Below are 21,666 nucleotides of genomic sequence, written 5' to 3' on the forward strand. Positions count from 1 at the left end.
GCACCATGTAAAAAACGCATAGATGCAATAATTCCAATGTGGGTGATTGTTCGTGCTTGAAAGGATTGTAGCAGGTGACTTTAGTGCTCACAGAATCTTGACAGGTGACTTGCGTGCTCCCCCTCAAGGATCCCCACTCACCAGCTCCTACTACCCCTACAGGGGTGATATGCATGCAACTCCTAGATGTAGACCAGTAACCACAGGTGTCAGCTTCTGCAGTCCCACGAACAGCCTTGGGATCTCCAAGTGATGATGGGTGTAATTGCTCATAATCCTCATGAAAAACAGAAATTGGCTCCCATAGTGCAGTATTTTCCAAAAAAATCAGTTTATTAAAAAATTATATAAAAAGTGTAAAAACAAACAGACAAGGTCTCTAACATCCACCAGCTCCGTGATGTTGTCATGGAGGAGTGGAAGAGGACTGTGAAGCTCTAGTGAACTCCATGACCAAGAGGGTTAGCGATGCACATGAACGAATTCTGGACAGCCGCACTCATATAAAGCCTCGTTTATTGGAAGGTGCACATCAAATTCAGAAAATCATGGCAGACAAAAAAGAGCTGATGTTTCGCACTAACGTTAGTGCTTACGTCAGCTCTATTTTGTCTGCCATGATTTTCTGAATTTGATGTGCATCTTCCAATAAACAAAGCTTTATATGAGTGTGGCTGTCCAGAATTCGTTCATGTTCATCGCTATTAGCATTAGCCAGCACCTATGACCTCCGAACCAAGATTGATTTACTCGTCGTCAGTTTAGTGCTCCTGGAGCGGTGATTATTTTCTCCAAGAGGGTTAGGGCAGTGCTGGAAAATAATGGTGGCCACACAAAATATTGACACTTTGGACCCAATTTGGACATTTTTACTTAGGGGTATACTCACTTTTGTTGCCAGCGATTTAGACATTAATGGCTGTGTGTTGAGTTATTTTGAGGGGACAGTAAATTTACACTGTTATACAAGCTGTACACTCACTACTTTACATTGTAGCAAAGTGTAATTTCTTCAGTGTTGTCACATGAAAAGATATAATAAAATATTTACAAATATGTGAGGGGTGTACTCACTTTTGTGAGATACTGTATATGTGTGTGTATATATATATATATATATATATATATATATATAAGTATGGTGACAGAAGTATATCTTTCTGCTCAGTATTTGTAGCTGCTGAATTTGAATTTTTTCTGATGGCGCCTGGAGCTCCTCTTTAACAAAGGTTCAGATTCTCTTATTTACATACTGGTTTAGCACATTGAGCACAACATCCTGTTTTGGGAGGTCATTTCTCTTAACACCGCTATACGAGGGCTACATAAGAAAAACAGTGCTTTTGCTCTCTCTATTTGAATAGTATGATTAGTCTTGCTGACAGAGGGCCAGCAACAGCTTCATTGCTGGGTGGCTGTTGAATTTTGAACCCCTTTACATACATATTTGGTTAGCTGAATTTGGAAGCTGGATCTGTTTCCTCCATTTATTGCAAGGCCTGGAGATATCTGTAAGCATCTGGTGTGGGATGTTTTACGTGCACCAGACTTTCTGTCTGAATGTGAAACAGCTTGTATGTTAATCCAGTGCATACTCTGATTTGTGAAAAGGAGCCACTGACTTGTCACTTATGGATGAATAAGACAACAGCCACCATTTGCTGGCCCCATGCTACTTAGATTTGTTCATGTGATCTGTAAGGTGATGCCTGGAGAGTAACTTAGGCTGACATACTGTATACTGCACACGCATCATGCAAAAATCAGTGCTTATATAACATATATGTTGTACACAGTAATCAAACTTTAAATATTGCACTTATTGCACAGGCCCAATCTGCACTATAATGTTTGTCAAGATGAATGCTGCTGGATGTTTCATCTGGAAATCCTTGCTATTCTTGCTCAAGCAGACTCTGATGATGGGGTGTATGTCAGTGGTGGTGCATTTGTTGCACAGAGACATGTTGATGTTAGAAAATGGATTGCTCCTCCTGTCATTTTTGCTTCCAGGAAACTTTGCTTGACCTGGCATTACAGGGATTTTCTGGTGGCTCATCCAGTGGCATTAATCCTGACCAACACCATAGTGCAAACCGGGCTTGGGCACTCAAACATAGTTTTGTAAGTGCGGTATATTTGCTGTTTTATCATTATTTACAATACATTCGTTGATCTGAGCTGTGGTGTGACTGTGGCTTGCTTTGTTTTGTTGTTCAGATTTTGGGGCATAGCTGGATGCTTTCATGGGCTGCAAAATATAGTGCTTAGGTCTACTTTATTTTTCTCTGGGTGAAGAAAATAGAGTTGTTTAGAAAATAGAGCCCATTCCCATCTATATAGAGTGTTTATGAGTTTTTATAGTACTATACTGTGAATGTTACCTTACATGAGGTGAGATGACACCTTCTATAAATCAAACACAAGTAGAATCACTCACCTTTTAAAAACCCAGAATTAATTTTATTGTTATCCGGTACAGGGGTAATCCACCTGCTCCACTTACGCTTTTCACTCCACAGGAAGCATAGTCATTGAGTGAGGATTGTAGGATAGGAGACAACCTTCTTTGCAACTAAATTACATATATACATACATGCAGGTTCCATAAAAAGTTTGAACCTGGGGAACCAAACGCCAGCTAGATATTCTGATGTAAAAAAAACTGCTACAAACTTTCTTAGAAGTAATCAAAATAGCTACTGGTTACAAACAGACACATATAACAAAGTCTACAACTAAGTATTCAGAGTATAAAACATTGTAATCATTATGCAGCTTAATACAGCATAAACCTTGGTTCACACTTGTGGTCTGCATGCTTTCCAGCAGCCGCAAGCACCCGCACAGAAAAGCAGGAGATGCGTGCGGGTGCCAATAATCCTAATGGCGCCCGCACGCACTGAAAAATAGAGTGCGGTTTACCTGCTCTTGGAACCGCACTGCGGTTTTTGTGTGGGTCACATTTTTAGAAAAGGTGCAGGGACCCTTTGCTTGGGTTTTCAGGAGGCACAGCAGTCCATTCAAATGAATAGGCTGTCATGTCCATGCAAATTGCTGCTGGCAGAGCTGCAGAAGTGTGAGCCAGGCCTAGGATCCCTTTCACGCGAAGCATACTCCGATTAGTTCAGCAGGGGATCTGTCCGGTGGTCCCCTGCTGATCTTAGCAATGGGTCAGATGACACAGACCAAGCCTGCTCTGCTCTATGGACTGGCAGGTGTAAACAGACTCCGCTGTCTGTTTACACCCGACTGCCCTCTGATCCCATCTGCCTAGACAGGATCCCCTTCCAAATTATTTTTTTTTAGGGAGCCAGTTTAGATTGGAGGTAGGTGGGTGTAAACAGACACAAGTCCATTTACACTTCTGGTCCATAGGGGTGAATAGCAGGTCCGTTCGGGTTCGCCTGAAAAACTGACAGGTAGACCTGATTGGACCATTCCTGTGAAAGGGGCCTAACTCACTCCACTTGATCTTAGGTGTTTAAATACCTTATAATATCCTGTCAGCTTACATACAATGGATGCAGACAATATATTACCTCATTATGATAACAAACTATATATATATATATATATATATATATATATATATATATATATATATATATATATATATATATATATATATATATATATATATATATCACTATCACTCCATCAATAGTCTGTAAAATAACCAACAACCAGAAATCTTCATAGGTGTTCCTCCATAAAACTGACACTCCACCAAAGTGTGCCCCACGTGAAAGCTTATCAGAAAGATATAACCCCAATTTCAGTGGTCACAATTCTTTATTTCAACCCCTGGGAACTAATGTTTTTAATTCATGTATCCACCAGGATTAGCCCCTGTATAACATCTAAAAAACACTCTTGCCTGTATCACCTCTATCGGTCAAAATATTTAGGCCCCTTTCACACTGGGGCGGGGGTGTGTCAGCGGTGAAGCGCCGCCATTGTTAGCGGTGCTTTACCGTGGGTATTCGGCCGCTAGCGGAGCGGTTTTACCCCCGCTAGCGGCAGAGAAAGGTTAAAAACCACCGCAAAGCGCCTCTGTAGAGACGCTTTGCCGGCAGTATAGCCGCGCTGTCCCATTGATTTCAATGGGCAGGAGCGGTGAAGGAGCAGTGTATACACAGCTCTGAAGATGCTGCTAGCAGGACTTTTTTTCCTGTCCTGCTAGCGCACCGCTCCAGTGTGAAAGCCCTAGGGGCACACAGTTCGGAAGGAAATAGTACAGAAAAAATCAGTAGCACCCACACTCACATTTTGGAAAAACTTGATGAATATGGCCTTGCCTCTATATAAATCCAATTACATTAATTGGGCATGTCCTTGAAAATTAGAAAACATATGAAAATGTTGGCTACATACAGAGTGTCCCAATATTTAAACATGTACAACTATTCACTTTTTCTGCTGAGGAGCTGAGTAGTTTTATTGCCCTTGAGGCTGGATTCACACTGTGTGCAGACGTGGCTCACAGCAGGGGACGGGTGCGTCCCTGTTCTCCGTTTCAGAAACACACCAGGCCCAAATTTTTTGGCTGAATTCGGACTGGAATTTCAGCGATATCATGATCTATGTAATAATGATTAGTCATGTACAGATTTGTGTAATTGTATAGGATATCAATATTTTTAAATGTGTCTAGCTTCTGTGTTATGTTCAAATAATAAAAATATTTTTTGTAAATTTTATATTTGTGGTTGTGCCTCATAAAGTTCCATGGGCAATTTCTCTTTGTATGTTTACAATTTGGGACTGAGACACTCCTATGCCATACTGTTGCCAGCTTACTCTCACTATGCTTACAATGATCAGCTTTTATTTATTTATGTAAAACCTTTATCCCAAAAGGAACAAAACTGTTGCTGTAACTGCTTATAAAGTGTTAGCTGAAGTTTGCCTTCAATTTGTTAGTGCATGTAAATCTGCTAGTCCGTCTAATATTCCCATGCCCCCAGATTAACAATGCAGCTGAATAAAGGTGCCCTTGTGTTTAGTCATATCAAATTGGGAGCATTCTAATATAGGAGGTGTGTTTCTGGCCAGGTAACCCAGTGAAAACAGAGGGGGAAAAAGAAAAAAAAAATAGACGAATGCAGCCACCACATCTAAGGATTGATTGTATTATATACTGCAATATAATACATGTTTGCATTTGGGATTAATACCACTTTTAACTCAAAAGTGGCTGTAGTGCCTGAGCTGCACAGCTTAAAGGTCTGGGATACAGTCAGAATAAAGTAAAATAAATAATATCTAAACTGGCATTGCCAATCAAACCTGTTATTTACCTAAAGTGATAGACTTATTGATAGTTTTTATTGTCACTTTTTGACAATAAATCATGACCTCAATTACGGCTGTCAAGTGTGTTCAGCCTAATATAACAACAGTTCTAAGATTTATTGTGGAGGACTGCTGTAGAGAGTAATGGATTTCCTTCCATCCTCGTTAGCTCATTTTCTAAACATTCTTTCCCGACAGTTTATTAGTAGTGTTTATCTCACACTCCTATAAATAGAGAACTTTTGCAGCTTTCTCCATATAAATACTTGGACAGCACTCCCATGTGTTTTCCTTGTGCCTCCTTAAACAATGTTCCAACCATTGCTGATCTCTTTTCATTGGAAAGGATGTTGAATGGGATTAGAAAAGAATCAATGCACAGTTTTCATTTCAGTTTATGTGTCTACACACATCTTCAACAATCTTTCCTCAATCGGATTTTAATAATTGCCACTGCTAGGTGAAAATAGGATTGGAGAGGGCCTATGTTTTCAAAGTGTTGTGTTGCAGTGATACAATCTCAGAAATCTTATTCAACATTCTATTGCAGAATTCTATTTATTAACTAGACATTAATTCACTAGAACAGTGGCACTTTGCCATCTATGGAACATACAAGTTACAATAAAGCAAAAAAAAATAAGGGACAGTAGCACCCGATGAGATTTCCCACTTTAGCAGTTTAGAAGAGTTAGAGATGAGCAATAATACTCAGGGCTATTTCACTTTGCACATATTTTTTTCTTATTAAAGGATGTGACTTATGCAGATTAAGACTTTTAACATGCTGTTAGCATCTAATAAAATATCAACACATGTAAAAAATAAATGTAGTGTACATACATTAATATGATAAGATGGAAGATGGATATGGAAGATGGTGAAAGTAGAATATGATGGCGGTAATAAAATCTTGGCCGCAGAAGTGGCAGTTTAATCAATGCAGTTCATTCAGTACAGTAACATTTTCTAAACACCAGGCTATGACCTATCATTTGCTAAATCAGTGATCAGAATGAGTCAATATGCAACATTACCTCGCAAGTCAGTGGTACCTCTTTTTATAGTACTTTCTCCAAAGAACTCTGACTATCATTGGTCAAAACAGTAGCAATTCTCCACCTAAACACACAGGGTTCAGGGGTCAGGATTACCTAATACACATAGTTCAGAGATCAGGATTAAGTAACAGAGTTCAGAGGTCAGGATTAAGTAACACACAGAGTTCAGAGGTCAGGATTGGGTAACACTCAGAGGTCAGGATTGGGTAATGCACATAGTTCATTAACTAGGATTAGGTAGTGCAGAGAGTTTAGGGGTGTGGATTAAGTAATTGAGAGAGTTCAGAGGTCAGGATTAAGTAGGGCAGAAAGGTCAGGGGTCAGGAGTAATTGTTTTGTAAGTGACTATTCACTGCCTGGGACACCAGGGAACTGGTGCAAGACAAACAGAATTGGCTGTCAGGCTCCATTACAAAATGGTGGCTGTCCGCACACAGACACCGACTGCCTGATGCATAAATGTGAATGAGATGGGAGCTTCAGCTCCTGTTCTCCACCTGTAGGGAACTCCTCAGATGCATTTCCCCATTTTCGGGCTTAATCATATAATATAGTGGTTCTTGACATCAACAAAGGGCCACACATACTGTTTAGTATATGTAATGCTAGAGAGGACTGTTAGAGACTGCAGACATAAAAGGAAGAAATTATGAACATGCTACAGTCGTGGATGAAGACTGGAAATATGCTGCAGAAAAGAGTGAGTGAATATATTACATTAGGTTAGTAGAGATCACTGCTATTATCTCATTACAAATGTATGATCTCACTACAAATAAAGACTGCTAGGGTCCACAACAAGTACCAAAGGGTCCTTGGGTCACAGGTTGGGCACTAGGTCTTGACAAAGTTCTCACCATCAAAGTTGCCAAGAGATCTAAAAAGCCTGGGACTTATTCAATCTGATAGCATACTAATATTTTAGTCTTGGGTAGACTTAAGCCCCATACACACGGGCAGAATGTCGAGAGACATTTGCCGTTACAAAAAATACCGGCCAACATTCTGCCTGTGTGTATGTTGGTCTGTCCTTCTGTCAGACCTGCATGCTGGAAAATCAGCAGCCGACTGATTCCTGATCAGCGCTCTCAATCAATGGCAGAGAGCGCTAATCGGAGTGTTCTGGCGTGGGGCCATCCCTCTGTATAAGCACAATAGCTCAGCAGGTGAGATCGCTGGACTAACCTTGCATAGTTAGTACAGCGGCTCCTGACCGGAGCTGGCAGTTTTGTTTTCATGCAACCCTCGGGGTTGCACAAAAAAAAAACTGTAGTGTGTACAAGGCTTTACCCTTTAAAAGATCTGCAAATTAATAAAATCTAAAGTGTGATCCTAGTCATATTGTTAAAAAGTTTAGGAATAGTCAAGTCTAACTCTGTACTAAATGTACTAAATATGTGTTCTGTGATGTCTCTACGCATATATATATTTGCTAAATGCTTTCAACAGAAATCCCAGATGTATATTTCAAACATTTCAGAATGATAATACAAGAAAAGACAATGCTTTTAATGGCATTACTGTGCAACTTTTCTTAAAAATTTAATGAATACAACTACAAATTAGAATTGATGCTTGTATAAATACTGTGTTAATAATTCATACTAAACAGCAGTATACACAGGTCACAATATTTTCTAATGTTGTTAGGAAGGCAAGAGGGATTAGAAATTAAAAGTCATGGATAAAAGGCTTGCAATGTAATAAGCAACTAAAAAAGGCATTTAAACACAGATTCGATTAACAATCAGATGTAATATTAATCATCTGTGCAACCATGAGGCAGGGGCATTGCTAGGTCTACAAAAGATCTGGGGCTAGAGCCCATAGCAGCAAAGTAAAGAGAGTCATACGCTTGGGCGGGCATACACATGTATATAATATACGTGTGTGTGCGCGTGTGTGTATATATACAGTATATATATATATATATATATATATATATATATATATATATATATACAGTGGCTTGCGAAAGTATTCGGCCCCGTTGAACTTTTCAACCTTTTGCCACATTTCAGGCTTCAAACATAAAGATATAAAATTTTAATTTTTTGTGAAGAATCACCAACAAGTGGGACACAATTGTGAAGTGGAACGAAATCTATTGGATATTTTAAACTTTTTTAGCAATTAAAAAACTGAAAAGTGGTGCGTGCAAAATTATACGGCCCCTTTACTTTCAGTGCAGCAAACTCACTCCAGAAGTTCAGCGAGGATCTCTGAATGATCCAATGTTGTCCTAAATGACTGATGGTGATAAATAGAATCCACCTGTGTGTAATCAAGTCTTTGTATAAATGCACCTGCTCTGTGATAGTCTCAGGCTCGGTTCACACTACCGCGACTTGGGATCCGACTTGTAAGCCCTCAAGTCGCCCCAAGTCGCCCCAGAAAGAGATTCACATTACAGTGCATGGGAGCGTCTTAATAGACACTACTGAAGTCGCTCCGACTTCAGAGCGTACTCCCTGTACTACTTGGATCCGACTTTGATCCGACTTCAGCCTATTGACTATCATTGAAGTCGGATCGCCGTCTCGCATGATCCGACTTCGGCATGCGACTTGTGCTCAAATGATCTTGAGGGAAACTCCGCGCCAAATTTTAAATAAAAATCCGGCATGGGTTCCCCCTCCAGGGGCATACCAGGCCCTTGGGTCTGGTATGGACCTTGAGGAGAACCCCCTACGCCGAAAAAACGGCGTGGGGGGTCCCCCCCAATCCATACCAGACCCTTATCCGAGCACGCAGCCCGGCCGGACAGGAATGGGGGTGGGGACGAGCGAGCGCCCCCCCCTCCTGAACCGTACCAGGCCGCATGCCCTCAACATGGGGGGTTTGGTGCCTTGGGGGAGGGGGGCGCGCTGCGGCCCCCCCCACCCCAAAGCACCTTGTCCCCATGTTGATGAGGACAAGGGCCTCTTCCCGACAACCCTGGCCGTTGGTTGTCGGGGTCTGCGGGCGGGGGGCTTATTGGAATCTGGGAGCCCCCTTTAATAAGGGGGCCCCCAGATCCCGGCCCCCCACCCTATGTGAATAGGTATGGGGTACATGGTACCCCTACCCATTCACCTAGGGAAAAAAGCGTCAATAAAAAACACAGTACACAGGTATTTAAAATAATTTATTAGGCAGCTCCGGGATCTTCTTCCGACTCCGGGGGTCTCTCCGGCGTCTTCTCCCGGTGTCCGCATCTTCTGCCGGCTCCACCGCTATCTTCTGGCGCTCTTTTGCCAGCGGTGGTCCGGACCTCTGGATCATCTTCTTCCCTCTTCTCTTCCAGAGATGTTGACATGACGCTCTCCCCAGCCAGAATGGTTTCTGTGCGCTCTGCAAGGGACTTATATAGGCCGTGACCCCGCCCCCTTATGCCGTCACAGTCCCTGGGCATGCTGGGTCTGTGACGTTTTAGGAGGCGTGGTCACCGGGTGATGACCACGCCCCCTTATGACGGCACAGCCCCAGCATGCCCTGGGACAGTGACCTCATAAGGGGGCGGGGTCACCGCCTATATAAGTCCGTTGCGGAGCGTTCAGAAACCATTCCAGCTGGAGAGAGCGTCGTGTCAACATCTCTGGAAGAAAAGAAGAAGGCAGAAGTCCGGACCACCGCTAGCAATTGAGCTGCAGAAGATAGCGGAGGAGCCGGCAGAAGATGCGGACACCGGGAGGAGACGGCGGAGAGACCCCCGAAGTCGGAAGAGGACCCCCGAAGTCGGAAGAAGATCCCGGAGCTGCCTAATAAATTATTTTAAAAAACCTGTGTACTGTTTGTTTTATTGACGCTTTTTTCCCCTAGGTGAATGGGTAGGGGTACCATGTACCCCATACTCATTCACATAGGGTGGGGGGCCGGGATCTGGGGGCCCCCTTATTAAAGGGGGCTCCCAGATTCCGATAAGCCCCCCGCCCGCAGACCCCGACAACCAACGGCCAGGGTTGTCGGGAAGAGGCCCTTGTCCTCATCAACATGGGGACAAGGTGCTTTGGGGTGGGGGGGGCCGCAGCGCGCCCCCCTCCCCCAAGGCACCAACCCCCCCATGTTGAGGGCATGCGGCCTGGTACGGCTCAGGAGGGGGGGGGGCGCTCGCTCGTCCCCACCCCCATTCCTGTCCGGCCGGGCTGCGTGCTCGGATAAGGGTCTGGTATGGATTGGGGGGACCCCCCACGCCGTCCTTTCGGCGTAGGGGGGTTCCCCTCAAGATCCATACCGGACCCAAGGGCCTGGTATGCCCCTGGGGGGGGAACCCATGCCGGATTTTTATTTAAAATTTGGCGCGGAGTTCCCCCTAAAGATTCATACCAAACACAGTGGCGGGGATCCAAGTCGGATCCCCGTTCATTGAAAGTCGGATCCACAAGTCGTGTTGAAGTCGGGTTAAAGTCGCGTTGCAAAGTCGCGTTGAAGTCGTGTTGCCCCTGTGTGAATCGAGCCTCAGGGTTCTGTTGAAAGCGCAGAGAGCATCATGAAGACCAAGGAACACACCAGGCAGGTCCGTAATACTGTTGTGGAGAAGTTTAAAGCCGGATTTGGATACAAAAAGATTTCCCAAGCTTTAAACATCCCAAGGAGCACTGTGCAAGCGATCATTTTGAAATGGAAGGAGTATCAGACCACTGCAAATCTACCAAGACCTGGCTGTCCCTCTAAACTTTCAGCTCAGACAAGGAGAAGACTGATCAGAGATGCAGCCAAGAGGCTCATGATCACTCTGGATGAACTGCAGAGAACTACAGCTGAGGTGGGAGAGTCTGTCCATAGGACAACAATCAGTCGTACACTGCACAAATCTGGCCTTTATGGAAGAGTGGCAAGAAGAAAGCCATTTCTCAAAGATATCCATAAAAAGTCTCGTCTAAAGTTTGCCACAAGCCACCTGGGAGACACACCAAACATGTGGAAGAAGATGCTCTGGTCCGATGAAACCAAAATCGAACTTTTTGGCCACAATGCAAAACGATATGTTTGGCGTAAAAGCAACACAGCTCATCACACAACACACCATCCCCACTGTCAAACATGGTGGTGGCAGCATCATGGTTTGGGCCTGCTTTTCTTCAGCAGGGACAGGGAAGATGGTTAAAATTGAGGGGAAGATGGATGCAGCCAAATACAGGACCATTCTGGATGAAAACCTGTTGGAGTCTACAAAAGACCTGAAACTGGGACGGAGATTTATCTTCCAACAAGACAATGATCCCAAACATACAGCAAAATCTACAAAGGAATGGTTCACAAATAAACGTATCCAGGTGTTAGAATGGCCAAGTCAAAGTCCAGACCTGAATCCAATCGAGAATCTGTGGAAAGAGCTGAAAACTGCTGTTCACAAACGCTCTCCATCCAACCTCACTGAGCTCGAGCTGTTTTGCAAGGAAGAATGGGCAAGAATTTCAGTCTCTCGATGTGCAAAACTGACAGAGACATACCCCAAGCGACTTGCAGCTGTAATCGCAGCAAAAGGTGGCTCTACAAAGTATTAACGCAAGGGGGCCGAATAATTTTGCACGCCGCACTTTTCATTTTTTTATTAGTTAAAAAAGTTTCAAAAATCCAAAAGATTTTGTTCCACTTCACAATTGTGTCACACTTGTTGGTGATTCTTCACAAAAAATAAAAATTTTATATCTTTATGTTTGAAGCCTGAAATGTGGCAAAAGGTTGAAAAGTTTAAGGGGGCCGAATACTTTCGCAAGCCACTGTATATATATATATATATATATATATATATATATATATATATATATATATATATATACAGGGCTCAAAATTTAAAATCCTGAGCTGCTAGCCAGGTCTCAAGGGTTACTCGCCACTAATCACGCCATCATAAATTATCTCATGAAATGACACTTAAATGTTTTATGCAGAATTAAGTTACAAAAATAAATATTAACAACAACTTTATCAGGTCCCCTCAGCACAGCCTCACCAGTGCCCATCAATGCTGGCTCACCTGTGCCCATCATTGCAGCATGACCTGTGCCCATCATTGCAGCGTGACCTGTGCCCATCATTGCAGCATCACTGAGCATCATTGAGAGCCAGGATCGCAGAGCGGTAAAACAAGCTGCAACAGCTGACATTGAAACTGTCTCTGCTCTGCTCACTCTCACACAGCCCCATCTCCTCCTAACCCCGCGCATGTAATAGACAGAATGCATCCCCGCATTGGACCTGCGTTCTGTCTATCACAGGCGCAGGGTTAGGAGGAAGCCCTTAACAAAGCCTATGCCATGAGGGAAGAAAAACAGCATTTTGTTGAATGGTAGTGTGTTGGGGGGCAGAGGTGTAGCTCTTATCTTTAAATGTCCTCTTCTGATCTTCTAGGTCTCATGGGAGGCTCTGAATACACCATGTGCAGACTGTAGATATGGGAAAATATCAATGTGGAATACCAGACAAAAGACAGGATAATTACAGTACCTAGACCAAGTTCAGTAGCAGTAGACTAAGCAGGACAAAGTGTATTCAGTAGAAATAAAAAAAACAAAAGCAATCCAGAAATATTTACCATTATTTGACCATAATGATAGTACAATCACCTTAAAGAGGAAGTAAAGTGGTTCCCTTTTCTTTTCTTTCTATCCTGACCTGCAAAGTAAAGGCATACTGTGCTAGTATGCATTGCATACTAGCACATTACGTGAAACTTACCTGTAAATGAAGCCCTCGTTGTCACCACTGGACGCCGCATCCATCTTTGCCCATCTTCCTTCTGGGCCGGTGGACTCAGGAGCCATGTGACGTCACTCCTTTGCATGCATGCGGGAGCTGCCGGTCACGGCACAGGGCTCTGAAGAAACGGCATGGGTGGCCGGTCCTTCAGAGCGCATGCGACAATGACGTCATTGGCTACATATGCGGTAAATATCTCCTAAATTGTGCACGTTTAGGAGATATTTACTGTACCTATAGGTAAGCCTTATTATTGGCTTACCTATAGGTACAATCGATGGAAGTTATCTTCCACTTTATTTCCAGTTGCCATGCAATGTGTCAATGCAGATTGATTGTCCAAGAACAGAAGGGGAATGTGAAAGTTGTGGAACCACCCTGTTCTAGTTATATAATGCTATCCTTTGGTGTCAGGAGGTCTATATACTGTATGTGTTAATCCTTATATTTACATGGCTGAAGGTGTGAATTGTCAAATCACCTGGGTAAAGATATTTTAAATGTCATTCAATGTGGATGCAGATAGCGTTGGGGGTTTCCACTCCTGTTCATGGAGGGTGGTTTCAGTCTGACATGGATGGCCTCTTTCACACCTGCTGAGATTCAGTTCTCTCTGTCCAAAATGTGCACTTCACTGCCCTCAAGTAAATGATCCTGCAACATATAACATTGTGCAAATGTCTCCCCTCCCACACTCAAACTGCTCCCCAGCAACCACTCCCCAGCAACCACTGAGTGACAGACTCACCCAGGACAGAGGCTTTTGGAGGGGACTCAATGCTAGCCTCTTGCCTGCCGACTATGGGCCCTGGCATTTGAGGGAGCTACAAGCATTTAGGAAGATATTCTGTTATGTAATGCAAATGGACATTATTAAGGAGGCCATGATGGTCTCTGCAAGCTTGGGACCCATATAGCAAATGTATGTGAAAGGAATGCTGATTAATGAGATCTGGATAGCCCTGGGTCTCCTGTTGTCTACTAGTGTGGCTTCTAATGCCCCGTACACACGGTCGGACATTGATCGGACATTCCGACAACAAAATCCTAGGATTTTTTCAGACGGATGTTGGCTCAAACTTGTTTTGCGTACACACGGTTGCACAAAGTTGTCGGAATTTCCGATCGCCACATACGACGAGACTAGAAAAGGCCAGTTCAGAACCAAGCGCGGCACCCTTTGGGCTCCTTTTGCTAATCTCGTGTTAGTAAAAGTTTGGTGAGAGACGATTCGCGCTTTTTCAGACTCGTGGTTTTCAGATCATTTTCTGCTGTTCAGTTTGTGCTTGTGGGTTTGTATCTGCTCTTCAGTGCGTGCAAGCAAGCTCTGCATGACTTTGTCATTGTGTTCTTGTTCATTTGTTACTGTTTTTCAGGTCGCTCTTCACAGGCCTTGCTGTTCTTCAGTGCATTCTGTTACTTCGCTCTGAGCAGCCGACCGTTTTCTAGCCATGTTGCGTATACGTACTCCTCGTAGAGTTCGTGCTGTGCGGGGGCTTGGTGTTGGGGTCCTGACCTTGACACAAGTCCAGTCCATGCACAGGGTGGGGAGGAGTTCATGGACCAAGAATTGGTTGCTCCAGCGTGACCAGTTCTGTCATATGCCTTTGCTCCGTGAGATCCGTGAGAATAATCCTAATAATTTCAGGAACTTTCTCCGGATGACGGACCCCGTATTTCACCGTTTGTTGGCTTTGCTGACCCCCTATATCAGCAGGCAGGATACCTGCATGAGGCAAGCCATCACTCCGGAGCAGAGGCTAGTCGCCACCCTGCGGTACTTGGCGACGGGGAGAAGCCTGCAGGACTTGAAGTTCTCGACAGGCATCTCCCCCCAAGCTCTGGGTATCATTATCCCAGAGACATGTTCTGCCATCATCCAGGTCCTGCAGAAGGAGTATATTAAGGTAAGATTTTTATGCTTTAACCTCACATTTTATTGTATTTAATGTTTGCTAATATATTGGATTGCTTTTCTCATTCCCTAATTACCATGATTGTAATATGCTGTGAATGTCCCCTTTGTCCTCATTCATGCTGGATGTTTATGTAATTAATTTTTTTCTCCTTCATACATATTTGCCTTCACTTACCTCCCCAGCATGGTCTCCTGGCCCTATTTATTTACCTCATGTATTCATTTAACAATGTATTTTATCAGCTCCATAGTAGTGCTTTACCCCAAACACCCCCTAAAATGTTTTTAAAAGTGATTTGTGCTTTAAATTCAGGCAGAGTGCCAGAGGCTTTTTTGGGGGGTCCCCAAATCATTTGGAACCCTCCCTCCCCCAACTGCTAAGTCAGCTGATACCAATTCTCTATCTATCCTCAATCATCTATCTGCTGACTTTGCCAAACCCACACACACTATACCCATCTCTTTTGTGCTCAGATTTATGGATGAATTACCCAAAGCATGTAGTGCAAGGGCCTGCCTGTATACTTTCAAATGGTACTGTTTCAAGTTTTTTTTATCCTATTATTATCTTGATAGGTAATAGCAGAATTTCCAAATGTGCTCAAATGTGTACAATGTGTATTTATATCTTTGTATTATGACACTTCTTACCTGTCCAGTGGGCTGCCAATAGTGTAACTAAGGAGGGGCTGTTCAAAGTAATACCCATTATTTAGGCATTCATCTCTCAATGAAGTGGAGAGGGTTACCTGTCCAAGACCTTCCCCCCCCCCCCATAATGTTAGAAATGGCCCAGGAGAGGGGGGGGGGGAATATGATAGGTGTACCTTATACTTTGGTGTTTAAAAATTCCCATAAATAAATGTTATCTTGATGTTGGCCAAGAATGTTTGTGCCTAATCTGCTTTCCATGTTTTTATGTGCAAAAAGACTAATTTTTTTTGTTTTCCTCAACAGTTTCCTTCCACGCCACAGGAATGGCAGACTGTGGCCTCCCACTTTGCCCAGCGGTGGGACTTTCCTAACTGCGGAGGGGCAATTGATGGAAAACACGTCCACATCATCCCACCACCCAACTCAGGGTCATACTATTATAATTACAAGGGGTTCAATAGTATTGTGATGTTGGCGGTGGTGTCGGCTACTTATGAGTTCCTGTATGTGGACGTGGGGAAGAATGGCTGGATGTCCGATGGTGGAGTCATTGCCCAGACCGAGTTCTACAGGCGTCTCCAGAATGGCAGCTTGGACTTGCCACCTCCAGAAGACAATGTGGAAGGACTCCCATTTGTCTTCATTGCGGATTAAGCCTTTGCGCTGGGGGACCATCTTATACCAGCTGGCCAGAGCCAGAAGAGTGGTGGAAAACACGTTTGGAATCATGGCCAGCCGGTTCCGCCTATTTCTTACACCCATGCACATGGCGGAGTACAAACTGAATCATATTATCCTGGCATGCTGTGTTCTACACAACTTTTTACGGCAACATTCTGCCAACTATGCTGGCTCAGTTGGGCCTGAGGCCGGAATTCAAAATGAAACAACCTTGACGGCGCTTGAAAGTGGCCATCCTGGCTTGCCCTCCCTGAGTGCCTGTGATGTCCGGCTAAGATACCTTGAATTCTTTGTGGGTAGGGGGGCTATCAATATGCCAGACAATGTGTGAAACATTTATCAAATAAAAAAAACATTAAGCAAATCTTTGGTGACATTTACTGCTTGAGTTTGTTTTAGCTGACCCTGACAGAAATGTGTTGAGTCCTGAAAATAGCGTGATTGTGTAACCTTATACAAAGCATTGTTGGGTGTTATTTACTAAAGGCAAAGACACTTTGAAGTGCACTTGAAACTGTACTTGTAGTGCAAAGTGGATTTGCCCTTAGGAAATAACCACCATTGTCACAGAAAGCAGCAATTAGAGCACCACACAAGTGTTGGAGCGTTGAGACAATTATTCACACATTCTTGATTAACATTCTTTTTAATACCTACACAATCACATGTGCATTTTGAAAAGGTTTTTAAAACAAACCAACATGTTTGTTGTATAACAATTTTTGGGGTGGCATTAGAAAAAGTAGAAATGTTCATTTAAGATAAAACAGGCATGTTTCAAACCAACAAGAAAGACACAAATCTTGAACTTACAAAGTTCCCATTTGGTAGAACTTGAAGGCAATATCAGACATGAGTATTTAGGAACTGTGTTTGATATTGCGTATAGATGGGGTGAAGTCACCCCAGGAAAAGCCAAATTTTGAAGATGCACACAAATTTACGAATGTCAACATGTGCTACCTGCCATCACAGGGGATCAAGGGACGTGTTTTGGGGGAGCAACCCCTTCCTCTCAGCTACTTTATTATTGAGGAAGGGGTTGCACCCCCAAAACGCATCCATTGATCTCCCGTGATGGCAGATAGCACATGTTGACACACTGTGTGCCTCTTCAAAATTTGGCTTTTCTACTATTTGATAAACAATGTTAAAATTGTAGCACACCATAAAACAAAGGGATTTGGAGGGGTTTTAAACTCTCCCCAAAACATCAGTGATGTTCTTATTTTTTTGAAGAACATCATTGATGTTTTTCTTGATGTTTTCCAAGTCTCTATTACACCCCATGATCTCCCCGATCAGGATCTGTGCACTTTCCGAGGTGAAAGGATCTGGATCCACAACGTCACGATCACCTAAAAAGATAGAAACAAAAAAAAACCATGTATTATAAATATGCCGGCATCCATCTCTTACCTGAGCCTGTGGTCACCAACACTCACCTGTTGTGGTGCCATATTCCACCGCGTATTTCTCCTCCTGCTCTTCTTGTCTTGGTTGGATTTCCCCTTCTTCCAGAGGTGGGGGGGTCTCTGGTCTCCTCGGATGAGGGGTGTCCTCCGAGTCTTTTCTCCCCTATGTAAAAAAAAAAAATGGTATACTTAGGACACAGATATTTGAGGGAAGAACTATAAATATGAAACATTGCTTGGAAGTGGGGTACAATTGTCTATTTTGGCTGAGTTCCAAGATGTAGAATTTTTAGTGTCCTTTGTCAAGCTTCAATACTTTACCTGTTTTGTCCAAGCTTCACAGATGGAGACACCCCTACAGTATACACTGGAGCACCTGTGTGGGCCCCCTAATAAAAAGGGTGTTCTTGTGTCCCACACTAGTGCTCCAGTGTCCAGATGTGAAAACTGCTGCTGAATGTCCTCTCCTTACACAGAATCTAGTTTGCATTTCATTCTAGTAACAAACCCATCTACACAACCAAATTATTTTCATACAAGTAGGCCCTAAAAAATGTGGTCAAGTGCATATGGCCAAAACAATGGTGTTTTATAGGCCGAAAGAAAAATGTTTGATACGAATGAATAATGTGCCCATGAACATGAAAGTTGCCATTTTAAACTGTACAACGGTTAAGAAAAGCACATGGAGCAGCACGAACGTAATAAACACAAAAAGAATAGGAACACAGCACAACTACTTACTTTTTGCAGCACTCTCTGGATCTTTTGGTACTGCTCATGCTCTCTTAATTTCAGGTCCGACCACCGCTTCCTGAGCTGATCTTTCGATCGTCGTACCCCGAAATTCCGGTGCAGACTTTTGACCACTTTCACCATTATCTTCGCCTTTCGGACATTGGGGTTGGGGTAAGGTCCATACTTTCCATCATAGTCGGCCCTCTTCAGGATGTCGACCATCTCCAACATCTCCCCAAAGGACATATTTGAGGCCTTAAATCTTCTCCTTCTGGATCCAGACGTTTCCGGCTCCGGGCTTTCCTCCTCCTCCTCCTCGTTGGTATAATTAGCAGACACCTGCTGTGTCTCCGCCATGTGCTCTTCCCCCACTGCGCTGAATGGAAAGGGGCGGGGAATAGACTAGAAAGAACGCCAGGGGCAGGCGGAGCTTCACGCATGCGCAGTGTCTATAAAGCGTAACACGCGTGCGTAGTACGTACGATCTGTGAGCGGAGGAAGGAGTAATGGAGGCGCTGATCATGATAACGAAGGTAAGATTTAACATTGGGCCTATACTGCTTCTAGATTGAGGCCTGTATTTGCACAAGTTTAGAAGACTTTAGGCTGACATTAGTGTTTGTCTTGTGTTGTGTCTTGCAGTGAAAATGGATATCTTGAAAGATAACGACTTTATGGCAATCTTCATTGATATGTTCAGGGAGCTGCCCTGTCTATAGGAGATAAACCACCCTAAATATAAGAACCAAACAAAGAGGAAGGCAGCAATGGTTCAATTGCTGGAATTTGTGAAGACGGTGATCCCCACAGCAGACATGACCTATTTGAAGATCCTAATTGGTGGCCTGAAGAGCACTTATCTAAGGGAGCACAAGAAGGTCCAGGATTCCCAGAGATCCGGATCTGCAGATGACATTTATGTCCCCAGGCTGTGGTAATATGACAGACTGCATTTTCTGGCAGGTCAGACTGAACCCAGGTCATCACTCTCCAGTCTTCCTTCCAGGCTTCCTTCCCCCCCAGCTGAGGCTTCTGACACCCAACCTGGGCCTTCCAGGCAGCAACATGTGGAGGAGCCCAGCTTGAGCCAGGTATAGCATTCTTCTAAATATTTCTGGTTGTCCAATCAATGATGTTAACTAGATGTTAGTTTGGAGTACTAATGTATGATTGTGATTGATGATGCAAAAACTAAAACCATTTCCCTTTTTCATACACAGGGAAGTCTCAGCCAGGAGGTGGCCGGGCCAAGCAGGATGCCTGATATCCAGGTCCCTCCCCTACACCTTCAAAGACAAAGTGGCAGGAAGAGGAGTAACCTGGAGGAGGCTGCCATAGGCCTCTTTGGAAGGCTACAGATGCCCTGAGAACCCCCCACACTGTGGAGGAGGACTTTGCTTGCATAACTGCCTGCAAAATGCTGCAGATGGAGGAGGGCCAACGACTCCTGTGTGAGTCCTTAATTTTGGAAGCTCTCAATAAGAGGTTGAGGGGCCAAATAACATCTGCTAACCACATTTGTGACCTCACACATAGTCCTCCTCCAGGTCCTACTACTCCTCCTCCTCCTCCTCCAGGTCCTACTACTCCTCCTCCTCCTCCTCCAGGTCCTACTCCTCCTCCTGCCACATCTCCAACACCAGAGCCACAGCCAGGAAGGAAGTGTGGAAAGAAGACCAGAAAGTGATGACCCTGGGTCCAGTCTGGTCTGGCAAAAGATGTAGCCTCTTGTAGTACCACAGCCTGGGGACACAGATGTCATCTGCTGCTTTCCGGATCTCTGGGACTTCTGGACCAGACTGCACTCCCTTAGATATGGACTAGGGATGAGCCGAACACCCCCCTGTTCGGTTCGCACCAGAACATGCGAACAGGAAAAAAGTTTGTTCGAACACGCGAACACCGTTAAAGTCTATGGGACACGAACATGAATAATCAAAAGTGCTAATTTTAAAGGCTAATATGCAAGTTATTGTCATAAAAAGTGTTTGGGGACCTGGGTCCTGCCCCAGGGGACATGGATCAATGCAAAAAAAAGTTTTAAAAACGGCCGTTTTTTCAGGAGCAGTGATTTTAATAATGCTTAAAGTCAAACAATAAAAGTGTAATATCCCTTTAAATTTCGTACCTGGGGGGTGTCTATAGTATGCCTGTAAAGGGGCGCATGTTTCCTGTGTTTAGAACAGTCTGACAGCAAAATGACATTTTGAAGGAAAAAACTTATTTAAAACTACCCGCGGCTATTGCATTGCCGACAATACACATAGAAGTTCATTGATAAAAACGGCATGGGAATTCCCCAAAGGGGAACCCCGAACCAAAATTAAAAAAAAAAAAATGACGTGGGAGTCCCCCTAAATTCCATACCAGGCCCTTCAGGTCTGGTATGGATATTAAGGGGAACCCCGGCCAAAATTAAAAAAAAAAAAATGACGTGGGGTTCCCCCTAAATTCCATACCAGACCCTTCAGGTCTGGTATGGATTTTAAGGGGAACCCCGCGCCAAAAAAAAAAAAAAAAAAGGCATCGGGTCCCCCCAAAAATCCATACCAGACCCTTATCCGAGCACGCAACCTGGCAGGCCGCAGGAAAAGAGGGGGGGGGACGAGAGTGCGCCCCCCCCTCCTGAACCGTACCAGGCCACATGCCCTCAACATTGGGAGGGTGCTTTGGGGTAGCCCCCCAAAACACCTTGTCCCCATGTTGATGAGGACAAGGGCCTCATCCCCACAACCCTGGCCGGTGGTTGTGGGGGTCTGCGGGCGGGGGGCTTATCGGAATCTGGAAGCCCCCTTTAACAAGGGGACCCCCAGATTCCGACCCCCCCTGTGTGAAATGGTAAGGGGGTACAAAAGTACCCCTACCATTTCACTAAAAAACTGTCAAAAATGTTAAAAATGACAAGAGACAGTTTTTGACAATTCCTTTATTTAAATACTTCTTCTTTCTTCTATCTTCCTTCATCTTCTGGTTCTTCTGGTTCTTCTGGTTCTTCCTCCGGCGTTCTCGTCCAGCATCTCCTCCGCGGCGTCTTCTATCTTCTTCTCCTCGGGCCGCTCGGTACCCATGGCATGGGGGGGAGGCTCCCGCTCTTCTCTTCATCTTCTTCATCTTCTTCTCTTCTTCTTTTCTTCTCTTCTTCTCTTCTTCTCTTCTTCATTTTCTTCTACGGGCCGCTCCGCACCCATGCTGGCATGGAGGGAGGCTCCCGCTGTGTGAC

The sequence above is a fragment of the Aquarana catesbeiana genome, linkage group LG02 (genome assembly GCF_042186555.1).
Source record: "Aquarana catesbeiana isolate 2022-GZ linkage group LG02, ASM4218655v1, whole genome shotgun sequence".
NCBI classification, from domain to species: Eukaryota; Metazoa; Chordata; class Amphibia; order Anura; family Ranidae; genus Aquarana; species Aquarana catesbeiana.